The sequence below is a fragment of the Labeo rohita genome, chromosome 15, assembly GCF_022985175.1.
Source record: "Labeo rohita strain BAU-BD-2019 chromosome 15, IGBB_LRoh.1.0, whole genome shotgun sequence".
NCBI lineage: Eukaryota > Metazoa > Chordata > Actinopteri > Cypriniformes > Cyprinidae > Labeo > Labeo rohita.
The window spans coordinates 31,178,555-31,190,587 of NC_066883.1; the positions used below are offsets into that span (position 1 = coordinate 31,178,555).

The following is a 12,033-nucleotide window of genomic DNA, read 5'->3' on the forward strand; positions in this document are numbered from 1 at the left end:
AACAACAGAGCTTAAAGCAGGCATACATAAACAACCATCCCATATTTTTTCAATTATCTTTATATTTACCTCAGACGGAAAAGAAGAATGAGGGTGAATTTGAATTAAATTGCTCCCACTTCACAGGAAGTTGAAGGAATCAGGACGAAATCCAACACAGGTAACACGTATTCTGGAAAAATGAAGTATTATTCCATCCTGACCCACAGCTGAAGAAATAATTCACCCAATAATTAAAATTCTGTCATTATTTACTCAATCCCATGCCATTTTTTGTACATAGTGTACATAAGTAGTGTACATAAGTTTACATAAATCTTTTGTTGTTACTTTGTTTTAAAAAGCACATTTTGCTGTGTCCGCCACTGAATAATTTTTTTTTTAAAAAAGTAATTGTGACTTTTTTCCTCAGAATTCTGAGTTTTTTTCACAATTGTGAGATATAAACTCACAATTGCATGTTATAAAGTCAGAATTCTGACTTTTTTCTCAGAAATGTGAGTTTATATCTTGCAATTGTGACTTTTTTCTCAGAATTGCTAGTTTACATCTCACAAATCTGACTTTATAACACACAATTGAGTCATTTCACAATTTTGAAAAAAGTCTGAATTGCGAGACTGAATTCGCAGCTGAAAAAAATAAATTAAAATCAGAATTGCAAGTTTTTATCTCACAATTCTGATTTAACTCAATTGTGTTATAAAGTCAGAATTGTAAGATATAAACTCGCAATATCAGTCATTTCTCCCTAACTTGCAATTCTGAGTTTATATCTCACAATTTTGAAAAAGTCAAAATTACAAGATATGAATTCGCAATTGTAAAAAAATAAATAATTAAATAAAATCAGAATCACAAGTTTTTATCTTGAAATTCTGAGAAAAAGTCAGACTTGTGGCTTCATATCTTGTTCTGACGTTATAGCACACAATTGCGAGTTTATATCACAATTCTGAGAAAAAGTCAGAATTGTACCTTTATATCTTGCAATTCTGACATTATTTTTTAGAATTGCAACTTCATTTCTCAGAATTGTGTTCATTTTTCAGAATTGCAAGTTTATATCTCACAATTCTGACTTTATAACACACAATTGTGAGTTTATATCACAATTCTGAGAAAACAAGCCAGAATTGCAAGATAAAAACTCGCAATTGCAAGAAAAAAAGTCGCAATTACCTTTTTTAAGTTATTTAGTGGCTGAAATGGGCTTGCATACTCTAATATGCCAAGCCATTAGAACCAAACCAAATCAAAAACTGTGGTTAAAAGGACCAAGGTATGTATTGAACCGTGGGCTTATTGTATTGTTACATCCCTAATATATATAATTTAATCATAAATTACGTCCAACCTTCCTGCTAAAACTATAAACCACATTTTAAAGTTGTTGGCTCATTGGCTCAGTTCTCTATGATAATCTGGTCTCTACATATGGCTCAGGTCCATCCTTCAAATCAAGTCAATAAGATTTTGTCCATTTTATTGCCCACCAGGCAAAAACTACATCTAATCACTTAAAAATATCAATAATTTCCATAGTTTGAGGTATCATTCCAATAGAACAAACTATGCAACTATGAGCAATAATAACAGTGACACTGGATTTAAGCCCATTACTTAAAGGGACAGTTCACCCAAAAAAATGACTGCCTTTCTTTTGTGGAGCACAAAAGATGACTTTGGGCTCTACATTGGACCCAATTTAATGACCTGGAAAAAAAAGGTAAATGATGACAGAGAGACTTTAATTATTGTCTAGGATTGCTTGTTCTGTCAGGTTTTGCTGTTCCCCAGGGAACACTTTTAGGAATTTTGTCCCCACAAGGATTGCAAAACCTGCCCACATAAGCACATATGTACTTAGCACTGGTAAGACACAAACCACAAACCTCATGTAATGATTTCTGGTTAGCTGTCTCTTTTTTTCTGTTTTCTGAATGCATTCTCAGCAAAGCTCTACCTGCTTCCACATGCTCTTATTTAAATGCCCTTGATTGCTTTATTTCATTCGTAATAGTTAAGGCTGATAAGCCTCTGTGTGTGTGTGTGTGTGTGTGCAGCAGTGTGCCTGTGTGAGATAGATGGAATGCTGTGAGCTCAGAGTTGCCTGGTCGACATTCCTCCACAACCCTAAGACTAATTGATTGGGGTGTCAGAGTGTGTGTGTGTGTGAGCGAGAGTTCATGTGTGTGAGGGTGAACGTCTGCCAGATGGCTGAGGGATTGCAGTTCGATTAGTGTGAATGGGCATGAGCCTAGCGATTTTGTGCTTGAGAGTGTGTGCACGAACCGCAGCGATTTGAAAACCTTAAACTCGCTCTAAAAGACAGGACTCTCCGCTATTATTGGCTATCGCACAACGTAATGGGGAAAAAAACAAGTGCATGAGTGCTCTTTGACAACATAGGCTACTCAAACTACTCCTTGACACTGTATTTGCAATGCCTGCCTGTTGTGATGGCGTCATAACCAAGGTTTTCATTGAGAGAGCAGCTTGGCGCAACATCGGATGTATCCATGGAAATCGTGAGGCAGTGACGTTCGTTTTGTTCCCACCTACGGCTAACAAAAGAAGTTAACTACACCATATGTGCAACTCCAAGTCTCAAGGGTTAAACTGGAAAGTCATTTAAAGCCACTCTCTAGCCATCGATGAAAAGAAGATATGGATGCTTCGTGTAATTATTTTAATTGTCCACAATTAGCCTTAACAATACTTCTCAGATGTTACCTCTCTCCCTACAGGGTGGTTTTAATTGTTTCGGAAGAAAAAAAAGAAAAAACTCACCTGGATTTTTCTAAATGCAGCGTCTGATTGATGTCTGCACATTCTCAAAATAGCATTCGCTTTTTTGTATTAAAGGGATAGTTCACCCAAAATGGACAATTCTGTCATTAATTACTCACCCTCATGTCGTTGCAAACCCATAGGACCATTGTTCATCTTCAGAACACAAATTAAGATATTTTTGGTAAAATCTGAGACAACAAAGCAACTGACATGTTCAAGGCCCAGAAAGGTAGTAAGGACATCATTAAAATAGTCCATGTGACATCAGTGGTTCAACCGTAAATATTATGAAATAAACTAAAATAAGTAAATCAACAGTAACAATAATTCTACTTCTACTACTAGTAGTTTCTTAATTATATATTAATTATTATTGCCTATAATTAGTGCTGTCAAATTAATTAATCGCAATGAATCGTATCCAAAATAAAGGTTTGTGTTTATATATTACATATATTTCTTAAATATATGCATGTATGTGTGTTCATATTTACATAAAAATATACACAGCACACACACACATCCATTATGTAAACAAACTTTTATTTTGGATGCGATTAATCACGATTAATCGATTTCCCACCTACGGCTAACAAAAGAAGTTAACTACACCATATGTGCAGCTCCAAGTCTCAAGGGTTAAATTGGAAAGTCATTTAAAGCCACTCTCTAGCCATCGATGAAAAGAAGATACGGATGCTTCGTGTAATTATTTTAATGGTCCACAATTAGCCTTAACAGTACTTCTCAGATGTTACCTCTCTCCCTACAGGGTGGTTTTAATTGTTTCGGGAAAAAAACCAAAACAAAATCTCACCTGGATTTTTCTAAATGCAGCATCTGATTAATAGCTGCATGTTCTCAAAATAGTATTCGCCTTTTTGTTTTGTATTAAAAGAATAGCTAACCCAAAAAATTCTGTCATTAATTTTTCACCCTCATGTCGTTGCAAACCCGTAAGACCTTCGTTCGTCTTCGGAACACAAATTAAGATATTTTTGATGAAATCCGAGAGCTTTTCTGGCCTAGAAAGGTAGTAAGGACATTGTTAAAAATAGTCCATGTGACATCAGTGATTCAACCATAATGTTATGAAGCTACGAGTATACTTTAACTCATATTCTAATACTTGCACTTTGACCTAATGTTTGAGTAAATACCTTTTCTTCAGTGTGATGTCCAGCACCGGACAAAATCAGCTATCCACGCCGTACCTTCCAGCCCAGATCTCTGTTAGAGCACATTTTACCTGTCTCTCTCTCTCCCTGTCAGTGTCATTAAGTGTCATTAGAGGTTAGCCATCTGTGGTGCTACCATGAGCCCTGAACACCTGCAGGACTCGGTGTGCATGTTTGGGGTGGGCACATGCTCCATTGTTTCCGAGTGCTCAGAAGCATGAGCCTTCCCTTCAGCCTTAATGGAACAGACTGGATAATATTTAACTAATGATTCTCTTGCCTGCTCTCCCGTTTCCTTTCACCCTCACCCTCCCTTTCTGCTCTGTTCCCACTAACCATAGCCATTTCCAAAGTTAATGACACAAAAATGGAGACAGAAAGAGCAGCTGAAAGGGAGGAGAGAAGCTGAATGAGGAAAGAAAAAAAAGAGAATGATTGAGGGAGTAGGAGAAGAAATATTAGAATTCAGAATCAGGTATATTAGGAGAAACTTTTCAGATAGGAGAAGTAGCAAACTGATTTTTTAACATTGTAATTAGCCTGTCTTTCATGAATAATATGAAGATTAATTAGACATTTTTCTATATGTAAACTATATGTAAAGTATGTTTACATATAGACCACAAGAGAAAATAAGTTTCAATTTATAAAAATCACCCCGTTCAAAAGTTTACATATGCTTGATTCTTAATACTGTGTGTGAATGGTCCACAGGTGTGTGTTTTTTGTGTGTGTGTGTGTTTAGTGATAGTTGTTCATTAGTGCCCTGTTTGCCCTGAACTGTTAAACTGCAAGCTGTTCTTCAGAAAAATCCTTTAGGTCCCACAATTTCTTTGGTTTTTCAGCATTTGAGATCCATCTTTTTACACTGAGGACAACTGTGGGACTCATATGCAACTATTACAGAAGGTTCAAATGCTTACTGATGCTTTAGAAGGAAACAATGCATTAAGAGCCGGGGGTGAAAACTTTTGGAATTTGAAGATAAGGGTAAATTGAACTTATTTTGTCTTCTGGGAAACATGTACTATACGTATCCTCTGTAGCCTCTGAAGGGCAATACTACATGAAAAAAATATTGACATTTAGACAAAATAAAAATATGCACATCTTCATTCTGTTCAAAAGTTTTCGCCCCCATGCATCGTGAGTCCCTTAGTTGTCCTCAGTGTGAAAAGATGGATCTTAAAATCATGCAGTCATTGATGGACAGGGTTCAAATGCACAAAAATGCTGAAAAACCAAAGAATTTGTGGGACCTGAAGGATTTTTTTAAGAACAGTGAGCAGTTTGACTGTTCCGGATAAACAAGGGACTCATGAACAACTGTCACTAAAAATAAACAAAAAACAGCTGTGGATCATTCAGGTAACAACACAGTATTAAGTATTATTACACAATACTTTCTGTAACATTTTGTATGATCCCTCTTATTTTGGTAAAATAATTAATATTTAGTAGATTTTGCAAGGTGAATGCAACCTTTTTTTTTTTTTTTTTAAGTTATATTTTTGGGCTTTTTTGTGCCTTTAATGGACAGGACAGTAGAGAGATGACAGGAAAGTACTGTGCAGAGAGAGGTTCGGCAAAGGACCTCGAGAGGGGATTCAAACTCGGGCCGCCGCGACGCACTAACCACAAGGCTATTGGCATCGACAGGTTTATGTAAACTTTTGACCTCAACTGGAAATAAATTCAACCACTAGAACTTTCTCAGGCAAACTCACATTATCACTTGTTATATAGGACAAATATATAATATAAAACATATAATACTTGTTATATAGGACAAAGGGCCAAATAATAACATCATCAAAATTACTTTATACATGTATTTTAATTTCACATTAAGATAAGTGACTTTTTATCATTTACTCTCTTTTTTTAAGCACCTCACTATTACCTCACTATTATGAAGTACATGATCATGTGACTTTTTACGGCATGGTAATTATATAATGACACTAAAACTACAGTGTGATGCTTTCCAGATCACATGCACTTTCACAGACTTCTCCACATTAGTAGAACTATTACTGGCCAATGTACTGTCAAAAGGGCCTCAGCAATATTGTCAAAAATATCTGCAGTACTGCTAACATAGCAGTAGCTGCAGCCTCCTCTCTTACACAGCACTCTACAGAAGCGAGGGGCGAAAGAGGGGTGGGAGGATAGAGACAAGCGCGAGAAGGGACTGACACAGCAGAGTGATAAAACTTTGGCAGTTCAAATATGTATCGTGGTCATGCCAATAAAGCTAATTGAATCTGAAATTGAATTTAGCTAGCGGGATAGACGAAGAAAAAAAAGGGAGAGACTGGCGGAGAGGGAGGGATTCACAAACGGGGAGTCGGGTACTGGTAGTTGTGCCCCTGCCATGGATTAAAGTCACAAGCGCTCTGAGGCAAATGTAGTATTAGTCACTTTAATAATTAATCATCCTCTGAGCATGTTTTTTTGAGCCATGCAGTGACCCATTTTTAATTTCCCTCCACTAACAAAAATAAAGCAAAGAATGTGGTTTCGAGCTTTAAAAAAATGGCTAAAATTAGCGAGAGAGGAGCGTTTGCCGTTCGGGGTCTGCCGGGTCAAACAAACTCATCTATTATCTAAATTCCCAGGGTAAATAATAGGGAATTCCTGTCTTTCCACACCTATTTGGCTTTCAGAGTAGCCAAACAGCAAAAAAAGAGGGAATAAAAGGGTCTACGACGGGCTCCCAAAGGTCTGCAGGATGCCGTCCTGGAGAAATATGAGGCCCATATGCAATGTGTCCCCGGTGAAAGGAGATCTCCCGCCGTGCTCCTCCTGGCTTTGATGCTCACCACCACAAAAGCAGATGGTTCTGGCCCTCAACTCTCTCTGCTCCCGTCCCCCACCCCTCCCGCACCGTGAAGACAATCCCATCCACCGCTATTAGCCCCCTGCCTGCTCTGGCTCTCTATTCGACTGCAGCTTCAGGCTCCTTTCAGGCCACTGCCCAGAACCCAGGGGGCTGCCGGGGCAAAGCAACCTAGTCAAGCATTCACCATTGCTGGCTGGCTTTGAATGGAAGTCAACTGAGTGAAAAAGACATGTTTTTAGAGGACAGAGCGGAAAAGCGAGGAAAAAAGCAGGTGAGGAGAGATCGATGAAGGTTTTTTCCCCTCCAATACCTCATTCGCCGCTCGCAGGTTACAAAGCAGCAGCGACCGCAGGAGGTGTGGAATTTTCCGGATGCGTGTCAAAGGCCGGCGGTCGGGAACCTTCATGCAAAACGAGATCAAAACCCTGAGACACCCCGGTGAAGCTCTTTGCGCTGTGTTTTTCTATTTTCGACGGACTACATCGAATGTCCCAGTCACTCTCGAGCAGTTCTGCAATCAACGCAATAAAGAAAACCTGCAAATGACCTCCGAAACCTCATCTTTGTTAATACCCCAGCTTGATCTCTCGGGCTCTCTTTGGCACAAGCCAATTAACTGCTGCTCTCAGAGGTCGGGATCAAGTTCTTAATTGATTACATGGCGATAGCTTATTCAATTATCAATTAAAGAAAGACGAGCTGAAATGAGGGTGAAGGAAGCTTCCCAAATGAGATCCTCAGAGGTTTTGTCTGAGATATGTTCAAATGGTTGTTTGGAAACAACAAAAACAAAGAATACTACTGAAAGGGCTGACAGGACTGCTTAGCTGCACTGCTCCAGACTTCACCCCTCGAGTTCAAAACCTGCATTACGGGCAGAGCGAATTTAGAAAGTCGGGTGAATAACCATCAACAGGAGACTTTCCTGCACGGCCAAGTCAGATCTTTACATCCTCCACATAGAAGTGTGCTTTCAGATCACGAGGGGATTTGTTAGCTCCGCTTCTTCTGCTATCTGCCTCTGGCATGGAGGTGAATGGCTACCCTTGGCTCTATCCTCCAACTATCTCTTCCCTCGTCCGGTTTGTTTACAGAGTCACCGAGGGATACCCCTCTCCAACTTTAGCAGTCAGCTTAAAAATAAATAAACCGTTGTGTCTGCTAGTATGCTACCAGGCTAATTTCCCTGGATGGCCTGCTAGCTTAGCCTCATCCTGTTTTTGCAGCTTGCACAAACTAATGAGAACATGTTTCGGGGACACACCAATTTCACGAATGGCCGTGACAAGGTGTCAGCTCCATCGCGAGGTATTCTGCAGATTAATAGAAATAATAGTAACTAATACTCCGCAGTTAGCCTGACTGAGGTAGCCAAACAATAGCAACACACAGACCATTAGCCTGACAGTCTTCTTGGCAGCATCATGTATTTTAGAGGGTAGCATCGCCTGGAGACAATCAAAACAGATGTCACCCCATACGACTGACATCTGGAGGCTACTGTCCAGTGTATAGCTAATACTGTCAACCTATCAAAAAACACAAATGTTCTAATTATTCTTCATTTGGTCATTGACTTCATTGGCACTGAAACAATCAGAAGTGAGATTTAAACCAGTCTCAGATGGTTTGCTGGATGGTTAGGTGGTTTAAGATGGTCTCCCAGCCTGGGCAAGTTTAGCTGTTTTAGGCTATTTAATTAACCTAGGATGCTGAAGACGTTTTTGAAGCAAAAACACATATTACTCATTTGGTCTTTGCAATGAAAAAATCTGGCTTTTAAACCAGTCTCATATGGTTTGCTGGATGGGTAGTTGGTTTAAGATGATCTCCCAGCCTGACCAAGCTAGCGTTTAGCTGGTTTAGGCCACTTAATTAAGATGCTTAAGATGTTTTTGAAGCACAAAACACAAATTACTAAACTGGTCTTTGCATTGAAAAATTAGAGTTTTAAGCTAGAATAAGATGGTTTGCTGGACGATTAGTTGGTTTAAGATGGTATCCCAGCCTGGCCAAGATAGTGTTTACCTGGTTTAGACCGTTTAACCAGCCAAGGTTGATAAAGTCGTTTTTGAAGCAAAAACACAAATTACTCATTTGTTCTTTGCGATGAAAGAACTAGGAGCTGTAAATCAATCTCAGATGGTTTGCTGGATGGTTAGTTGGTTTAAGATGGACTCCCAAACTGGGGAAGCTATAGTGTTTAGCTGGCTTAGACCATTTAACCAGCCTACAATAAGTTGCTAAAGATGTATTTTTTAAGCAAAGAAGACAAATGACTCTTCATTTGGGTTTTGTACCGAAACAATCATAAGTGAGTTTTAAACCAATCTAAGATGACAATCTAAAACCAGACAACAGACTTGCCTGACCAGACTGGGAGACTAGCTGAGACCATAAAACCAGTCTAAGATGGATTTTTCAAACTGGGTTGGGAAAAGTCGTTTAGTTTTCAACCACACTGTTCAACACTCAACATGGATTTAACACCCAAAGGATGCTGATAACCATCAAGGGATTAGTGTAAAATTTAACCATTGTACTTGTTAACTATTTTGTACAATCCCGGATGAGTGATGTCCATCCGGTTCCTCCCTCCTGCCGATGAATGGAACAATCCGTGCAGTGGGAGGGCTTTTGTGGAAAGACGACTGTGAACGCTCGGCTGGATAGTGAGAGTTTCACCGGAGGAGAGAGAGGATGGACAAAAGTGTGTTGTGAAAAGAGCTCCGTCTTTCTGACAGGCCCAGCATGCCGTATAGGCCTCGCTCCAGATGGTGATGTCCCGGCTGCCGGCTGGGGGGCTCTGGACTCTTTCTATATGGCTGTCAGCTGGGCTTTTCCTCCCCCTGCCTGGGCCCAGTGATTTCATCCTACAGCGTTTCAGTAATAAGATAATTCACACAGTACTCCACATGCTGCTCTCACATCAGCATCACCATCCAACACAGACGTGAAGCCAAACTGTCTTCCTATTGGAAGCATGTGAGACTCTCACAACATTGTCCAATCCAGGCTTGGACTTTCTGAGCTCAGCTCAAGGAAAGGTCAGGGTGATGTCTGAATCTCTTCAGTCTGTCAAAACATGCCACCACTGAAGAGGTGAAGTAAGGTCCAAATTCTCCCTGTTTTCCATGTCGTTGTTTTTGGCAGTAAGAGACCTCCCAAAAATAAGCAAAAAAACAGGGACTAATGCAACTTTTATGATTTAGTTCAGCAATGAAATATACAACTGAATAGTAGTTTAAGCACATTGAAGGGACAATTCACCCAAAAATGAAAATTCTGTCATTAAAGTACTTCCAAAACAAAAATGTACAGATAATTTACTCACCTAAGCTGCATTTAAACTGCATTTTGGAAGTTCAAACCCAGGGCCCCATAGAATTCCACTATATGGAGAACATTCCTGAAATTTTTTTCTCAAAAAACATAATTTTTTTTACAACTGAAGAATGATGACGAGGGGGTGAGTAAATTATCTGTAAATTTTTGTTCTGGAAATGAACTACTCCTTTAATTACTCGCCCTCATGTCATTACAAACCCTTCGGAACAGAAAAAAGATATTTTTGATAAAATCTGAGAGCTTTCTGACCCTGCATAGACACCAATGGTACTACCATATTCAGACCCAGAAAGGTAGTAAAGACATTGTTAAAGTAGTCCATGTGACATCAGTGGTTCAACCTTAATTTTAAGAAACTATAAGAATTCTTTTTGTTCACAAAGAAAACAAAAATAATGACTTTAATCAACAATTTCAAATGTGCCACCTAATCAAAATGTATACAGAATATTTTATATTTTGAACTATCAATCAACAATGTTGGGGTTAATGTGTTTTTAATATTTTGAAAGAAGAATACCAACAAACCAATTATGATCCAATACAAATTATGATCTTTTGGCCTTTTAAATCAAGTCTATATACTGACCCTGCTCACACCTGGTGTTTTCTCTCTCCAGGTTCAAAGTCAAAGTGGTGTGTGTTTTTTTTTTTTTTTTTTTTTTCATGTCCTGACCTACTTTGCTAGGACATTGGTGGAAGGGCACATGAAAGACAAGGATCTCCCTAAAGACCTAAGGTTATGTGGAAGCTGAACTGGCACACGCCGTTACAGCCTGGTCAAGGCACTGAAGCAGAAAGACACTCGCACACACAGACACCATTAAAGGAACAGGTCAAACAAAAATGAAAATTGTCATCATTTACTCACCATCATGCAGTTCCAAACCTGAATGACTTACTTTGCTCTGTGGAGGACAAAAAGAGAACATCTGAAGACTATTTTTCAAGTTTTTTCCCATACAATTACAATGACTGAAATCCATGTGGCTTATGACACTATATTCAAAATCTACTGAAGAAATATGATAGCTTTGTTTGAAAAACAGACCAAAACTTAAAGGTTTAGTTGACCCAAAAATGAAAATTCTGTCATTAATTACTCACCCTCATGTCGTTCCAAGAACTAAGAACTTCATTCATCTTCAGAACACAAATAAAGATATTTCTGATGAAAATCAAAGAGCTTTTTAACCCTGCACAGACAACAACGCAACTGACATGTTCAATGCCCAGAAAGGTAGCGAGGACATCATTAAAATAGTCCATGTGACATCAGTGGTTCAACTGTAATTTTATGAAGTTATGTGAGTTATGTGAACAACAATAACTTTATTCAACAGTTTCTTCTCTTCCATGTCAGTCTTCTTTGACCACTGATGTCACATGGACTATTTTATCAATGTTCTTACTACCTTTCTAGGCCTTGAACGTGTCAATTGCATTGCTGTTTATGCAGGATCAGAAAGCTCTTGGATTTCATCAAAAACATCTTAATTGGTGTTCTGAAGATGAAAGAAGCTCTTACAGGTTTGGAACGATATGAGGGCGAGTAATGACAGAATTTTAATTTTTGGGTGAACTATCCCTTTAAGACGTTCATTGGAAATGTTGACATTTGCTATAGCTGATCCATGTTACAAATTGATTGATTGATTGAAGTAATATGGGTTTGTAGCAACTTGAGAGTGAGTAAAATCAATTTTGTGGTGAACTACTCTTTTAAGAACACACATATAGACAATGCCTTCCTGCACACACTAACACAACTAAGACATTAAAAATAAAATAAAACACAAATAAACAAATGCCTGTATTTCTTCCCACAGCGCAGACCCAGGTTTGAACTACATGTCTGATAGCACA

The 12,033-nt window shown here is 38.7% G+C and overlaps 1 protein-coding gene across 1 annotated transcript in view; it reads right to left on the bottom strand.

Annotated features, from left to right (window-relative positions):
- Positions 1-12,033, bottom strand: part of nphs1 (NPHS1 adhesion molecule, nephrin) — a 219,763-nt gene that overhangs the window by 129,509 nt on the left and 78,221 nt on the right. Inside the window, exon 3 of the mRNA XM_051128921.1 lies at positions 70-172. The gene's annotated coding sequence lies outside the window, so the exon portion shown is untranslated. The remainder of the gene's footprint in view (positions 1-69; positions 173-12,033) is intronic.